We start from the raw sequence: 7,298 nt of genomic DNA on the forward strand, positions 1-7,298 counted from the left end.
CCAGTCAAAGTGGTGCACGACCTTAATCTCAACTACTTATCAGGCTGAGGCAGGAGGATGGCAAGTTTGAATCCAGCCTGGACAATATAAGTAGACCCTGCCTCAAAATAAAAAGTCAAAAGCCTGGGAGTAGGACTCAGTGGTACAGTGCTCCTGTGTTCCATTCCTAGCATACCCACTCCCACCAAAAAAAAAAAAAAAAAAAAAAAAAAAAAAGCCAAGATGCCAGGTATGGCCTAGCTAGTCAATACAGAGTAGAGCTGAAGAAAACCATCACTGAAAACTCTCTGGCTTGCTTTTGGTTTCTGGACCTCTACTGGCTTTCAGACACAAATAAAACCCAAAGGTGAACATGCACTTGATAGAAAATCAGCTATATAATATGTGAAGTGCTTGAAAAATTGGCAGAATTCTTCACAATCTTCCCTAATGTGTTCCTGAAGTTTCCCAGTGAGCCTGTTCCTGGGGATTGTATTTACTTGTACTTTGTTGCCAGGCATGAATCAAGGTGTTGTATTTCAACCAGATGTCCTGAGCTGGGCTCTGTAAGATAGAGTAGCAAAGGGAGACATGTGTTTTCCTTTACAAAAACTTCTCAGGCCATCACCAGCTGTTTTCAGTCTCATGGGTGGATCTCTCCACTTGTCAGATTTCCTAGCTCCTGAGGCTTTGGAAAAGCCACCCTTAGTTTCTTTAATCCATGTTGGGCATTGCTAATTCTCTTTTAAGTATCAAATTACACTCCTAGCAGTTTTCTCAAGCCAACTCCTAGGCTAGCTCCCTAACCTGGGCCCCAAGGGTTATGGGGCCTGCTGACCTAAAAGCAGTCTGATTGCAACAATTCTTTCTGGTGTCAGGGAAAATTGGGTAAGACTGGGCAAAAAAGATTTCTGGATGTTCCGACTTGTGCACTGTTTGGGGTTATCTGTACTTTCATTGGCTTTGAACCATTTAACAATTTATAAGTTGTGGAAAACTGACAATAATGTAACATGACCTTATCCATAGAAATGCAAAGGGAATTTGTCTGGTGTCATGTAGTGGATTATTTTCTCATAAATATTGACCAGCTTTGCGTTAATTTGGAAATTCATGCCAGCACTTCCTAATTACCTGTGAATATGTTTTTTGAATTCTGCTTAGAACTGGGTGTAACATCTTACTCTTTACATTATTAACTAATGAGATAAAAATTTCCATATGTGTTTCTTTTATATTTGCATGAGACATGATTTTACCTTGAAAAACGTATCCTTTAACACTCGCTTGCCTTTCCATCAGGGCTTGTAGGGCCCAAAAGGGCCTCTCCTTTGGTCCTTTGTCTCAACTGGAAGCATTTAACTGTTCACCATGATATTTTCAATTTAACTTTTTTTTAAGGGGAAGAATTCAAAATGATAAATATATTAGCTATAACTTCAACTAATTCTTCCTCCAGCCAGCTCTTCTCAGAATTCTGTTTTCCACCTTCCCCAAAAGGCATTTTTGGAAGAAACAATTTATTTCAACAGCAAGTTTTTGGCCCCATTAGAATCTGCAGACAGAAGCTCCCTGATTTGTCCAGAGTATGTCTGATCATCCACTTTTGAAGGATGAGGCTTCTCATAAGTCAAGTGGTAGTTTGCCAGTGAGTTTTGACCTTTCACAAACTGCAATTTTATGTAGAAACCATTTGCACTAGAAATTAAATTTCTTACTTAAATTTCAAAAATTTAAGAGTAAGTTTAGGGGGCAGCTGTTTCTTCAAAAAATAAGTGTTATTAGTTAAAGAATCAGGGTCAGTTGCACAGGCCTTTTGGTGATAGGATTCTGAAAAGAGTTGAAGTAAAATGAAGATTTATTCCATTGCTGTGTAAAACTATAATATACCAATAAAAGAGGAGAAAAATAAAATCATGGTTTATTTTTGTTTAATAGAAGAATAAGATTTGTGTTCAGCTTGTTGGGTATGGGAATGAGACTGGATAAAATGGAGGAAAAGTTCAAGGCAAAGTACAAACAAGGAAAATCATTAGAGGTTGGTAGGAAATGGGACTAGGAGTGAGAAGCTAGGTCAGTGATCCCTAGTCTATTTCCTATTTCATACTTTTGGCTCAGCAGAAGTAAAACAAAAGCAACTCATGCATTTTGAAAATGCTTTAAGATTTTTGGGTAGAGCTGGGCACAGTAGCACACACCTATAATCCCAGACACTCAGGAGGCTGAGGCAGGAGGATTGCAAGTTTGAAACCAGCCTGGTAAACTTAGCAAGACCTTCAGCAACTTAGGGAGACCCCATCTCAAAATAAAAACTAAAAAGGTCCTAAGATGTAGCTCAGTAGTAAAGCATCACTGGGTTCAGTCCCAGTACAGATATATAAGACAGAGCCTAGGGAGGGATAAAAGAAGGAGGAGCAGTTGGTTCTAGTCCGTGTTATTAATTAATTTAAAAGCATGATTCTTGACCTTTTGTAGCTTCCATTTCTTTTAAAAAATACTTGGGTTGGACTAGGTGGTCTCCAAAAAGCCTTCCAGTTCTGACCTCTTGAGTCAAATATAGGAGCTGAGAAAAAGAAAATGTGAGTGGACTTTGGAACTCTGGGAGTTAAACAAAGCACAATTTTCCTAAATTTGGGACATTACACCTGGAGATGCAGGACTAAGGCTTCTGAGCCTGAGGCCCCATGTTTTGGTGTGTGTTAGTAACACTTAGGGCATGTAATGTCTCTGGGCTGCCAGCTCTTCTCTTAGCAGCCAACTGCTTTTCCTAGTAATTTGGCAATTTTCTAAGGGCAACTTTCCCTCTGGCGTGGGTTTAGTGTCTCACCTCCTGCTTCTATGGACCTGTTTTCTGTTGCTGGGTAAAGCTTCACTTCCTGTCTCCTTGGAACAGAATTAGTGGAAGCATATTCTTCTGTGGCTATTGCTGAAAAGTACATTTCAGTTTAGGAAAACCTACATCCCTAGCATTAATTGGATATAGGTTCCCATAGGAAAAACAAAATCCCTAAATTGAGCTAAACTTGCATGAACACAAGGGTTAAGATGGTGATCATAACCTCTGTAGGTCTTCAGTATGCTGGATTTCGTCTCCTGGGTATTTGTTCATTAGCTCACTAAGTTCACAGAAGTTCTGTGAGCTGCGAATGCCTATAATTGGTACTCAAAAACTCTTTGAAATGTGGATGGATGAATGGATGAAGCAATGAATGGACAAATGAAAGAATCAATACAGCACCATCTGGGAAATTTTAACCAAGACTATTTCTTTTCCTCTCTGAGCTGGGGATCAAACCCAGGCCCTTGTGTGCATGCTGGGCAAGCACTCTACCACTGAGCTAGATTACCAGTAGCTATTTTCTGTAGGAGCAATTAGTAGACCTCCTCTACCAACAAGCACACCACTATTTCTTCTGGCTCTATCTCATGTAATCTCCTGGGTCTCTATTTTTTTGTTGCTAGAATGTGTTTACTTTTGTGACTTTCAAGATCTAATTTGGCTTGACTGCAGTCTCATTCCTACTCATTGGACTGTAAGATCATATTGGGCCTCAGCATAGTAGCACACACCTGTAGTCCCAGATACTTGAGAGGCTGAGGCAAGAGGATCATGAGTTTCAGACCTGCCTGGATAACTTAGTGAGACCCTGTCTCCAAAAATCAAAGCAACAATAAAAACAAAAGAAAACAAAAAAGATCACATTGGGATGAGGAAAGAGTACTACCATTTAACAGATTCTAGGTTAACCATTACAGAAAATATTTTATTCTTGGATTTTTGAATGTGCAAATTAAACTGTTCATAATAACATAATGGAAAGAATATGGAATTTTCAATCAGGACAAATCTTGATTTGAATCACAGTTCTACAATTTACTAGTCGAAGGATGTTAGATGCAGTACTTCTTTTTTCCTCTTTTTTTAACATATAGAAAAATAAGCAATTTACCTTTTTCTTTTTTTTTTTTTTGTAGGGGGGTTTGAACCCAGGGGTGCTTAACCACTGAGCCACATCTCCAGCCCTTTTTTAAAAAATATCTTATTTAGAAAAATGTTCTCACGAAGTTGCTTAGAGCCTCACTGAATTGCAGAGGCTGGCTTTGAACTCGTGATCCTCCTGACTCAGCCTCCTGAGTTGCTGGGTTTACAGGCTTGTGCCACTGCTCCTGGCTAGCAATTTATCTTTAAGGTTGTTCCTGAAGACCGGAGGAGATAAATATGTAACTTCACCTAGCACAGTGCCTAACACAGTAGGTACTTAATACAGCATAGCTATTGCCTTAAAATCTTACATTTGGGCAACATTTTACAAATCTTCCCACACCTTCTCTTATTCCTTCTAAAATTTGATTTATTTAAAAATCTCTTTATATAGCCAGATGCAGTGGTGTTTGCCTATAGGGTTTGGGATTATAATTTCAGCTGCTTCCTACTTGGGAGGCTGAGGCAAGAGGATCACAAGTTTAAGGTGAGACTGGGCAACTTAGTGAGATCCTGTCTCAAATTAAGAAATTAAAAATGTTGGTATATAGCTTTGTGGTAGAGCACCACTGGGCTCAATCTCCAGCACAAAAATCATATATGTGTGTGTGTGTGTGTGTGTGTGTGTATATATATATATATATATATATATATATATATATATACATGTATATATATACATGTATATATATATATATGTATATATATATATACATATATATATATATATATATATATATATATATATATATATATATATAGAGAGAGAGAGAGAGAGAGAGAGAGAGAGAGAGAGACGAACTTGGAGCTTGGAGCTTATCTTCAGGCAGGGCTCTTCTCCTTAGGCCTAGGCTTCCATAAATTCCATTTTCCCAGGAGCTAAACTGTTACCCTATAGAGTTCTTTCCTGTGTTTTCACTCTGCAAATGCTAATAAGGTAAGAAGAATGCTGGGCTGGGGTTGTGGCTCAGTGGTAGAGTGCTTACCTTGCATATGTGAGGCACTGGGTTCAATCCTCAGCACCACATAAAAATAAATACAAAATAAAGATACTAAAAGAAGATAAGAAGAATGCTTAAATTCTAATAATAGTCTATTTACATAGCATTTCTTAGCTTGTGGATGCTAGTCCTTTTAAGGAAAGTCTTTGAATTGTGGCAATTTGTATCTTTTGTTCAAAGTTTGGAGACTCTAAAACTCTTAGGGCTTGTGGCAAGGAACTTCCCCACCCCTAGGAGTGTGCCAGTGACTCTGGCCCAGCTCAGAGATGAAGTAGGAAAAGGGACAAGGTCATTTAAAGGCCATTTTCTGTGATACTGTGTTTGTGAAAAATAAGAGTTCTTATTTTTCAAAAAAGGCATTTTAATTATACATTATATTCCTTATTTTGTCTCCTGTATGGTATATATCCCCAGTACCTAGAGAGGTGCCTAGAATATAGCCTATACTCTGTGGATGCTTATTGGATGGATTTGATACTTTAAATATTCAAAGTAAATAGTATCCCCTTGATATAATCTAGTTGGTGAGTTTGGGGTAGTTATTATTACTCCAGATTCTTTCAAACCCTTGTAGAACCCAAATCAGACCCTGAAGAGTACCTGACTCTGAGGCTCAGATCCTTACTGTTTGTTCCTTATTCCTCATGACCAGGAAAGGCAGATTATGGACACAATTAATATGTTCTTTAGCCAGATCCACTAGGCAAATATAAATGTGGTACTAAGAGTCAGGTACACTAACTGTGTGACTTTGGGTGAGTCATTCTACTTCCTCTGAGCTTCATTTTCTTCCTCTGTTAAAGGAGATCAAAAGGCCACTCCACCTACCACACGTAGTTGTCTGGAGGATGCCAGAACCTGTAAAATCACTGCCAAAGATTCTCTTAAAGTCTTGCTCCACCAGAATGGAACCTGTGATCCTGATGTTATAAGGAGCCTAGCTCTGTGTAATATGTAGTATATGTTCACAGACTACTCATTGGCCCAAATGGTGGGGCCAAGACACATTGCAGGGGACACTAATGCAAATGTCATTCTGCCAGCAACAAGGTTTTTTATTTTTAATGAAAAATTCCTCTCATAAAGTGAGAGCCTCCCCATATGCTCAGCCACCCGCGAGTAGCCAAAGACTTTATTGCAAAATGAATATTCCATGTTGTGCCATCTTGCTCCCTTATAGCAAGAAGAATTTCTATCTTCCTTATCATTGCTTTATGGATTTCTGCAAACATTTCTATGCCAGTCATGGCTGTAGTTGTTTCCTACAGCAAGCAAGAGGTCTGCTGTTCTTCCCCCTTTGTGTTTAAAAAAATTCTAAATACTCCTGGCAGCCTTGCTTATATAAATGTGCTCAGCATTTTATTTTACTTAGCTTTCCACCTAGAGCAGCTGTCTTCTCTCTGTCAAACTCAGACCCCTTCTGCCTTCAAAACCCTGTTTAAAATTCATCTGTGCAGAATCTTTAATCCATTAACAAAGATTTGGTAAGCCCCGGCTTGAGGTAGGCCCTGTGGGGGTTAAGACAAGGTCCTGTCCTTCAAGGAGAATTGGTGATAAGCTGGGGAAATGAGACCCTCACACAGAGTGGGGGAAGAACTAGCAATCATTAGTGGCATGTTCTGAGTGCTAGATGAGTTGTACAGGCAGAGTGTCCTGGTGGAGAGTGTTGTGGGCAGACAGTGCCGGGATGGGGAACTTGAGCTAGGCCTTTGGAGAATGTTTAAGGAAATGAAAATGCTAACTATCCAGATTTGATCATTACATATTGTATACATGTTTCAAATCATTACACTGTTCCCCATAAACATGTACAATTAAAATAATAATAATTAAGCCAGGCATGATGATGCATGTCCATAATCCCAGCTACTGGATAGCTGAGGTTATCCAAGAGGATCACAAGTTCAAAGACATCCTGGGCAGCATAGTGAGACCCTGTCTCAAAGTAAAATTAAAAAACATGGGCTGGGAATGAAGCTCAGTGGTAAAGTGCTTGCCTATCATATTGGAGGCCTTGGATTCAATCCCCAGCACCACAACGTAACAACAACAGTAATAATAATAGAAAAATGAATTTATAAAGGAAGACTGCTGATTTCAACTATGCAAAGAGGAGGAGAAAGGAAAGAGACCAAGAGGAAAGGAAATTGGAAAAGGGGTGGGGGAGTAATGTCAACAAAGGGCAAAGAGGCAGGGATATAGACATCTGTTTTATGAACAGTAAAACCCCAGTTATTGAGAGGCAGTGCTTCAGTGCTTTGCAGAGGCCTAGCAGCAGTACAGATGGAAAAGCAGTCTGGGGTTAAATTGGAGGACCTTGGATGTTAGGCTAAGGC

This window comes from Ictidomys tridecemlineatus, chromosome X (genome assembly GCF_052094955.1).
Source record: "Ictidomys tridecemlineatus isolate mIctTri1 chromosome X, mIctTri1.hap1, whole genome shotgun sequence".
NCBI classification, from domain to species: Eukaryota; Metazoa; Chordata; class Mammalia; order Rodentia; family Sciuridae; genus Ictidomys; species Ictidomys tridecemlineatus.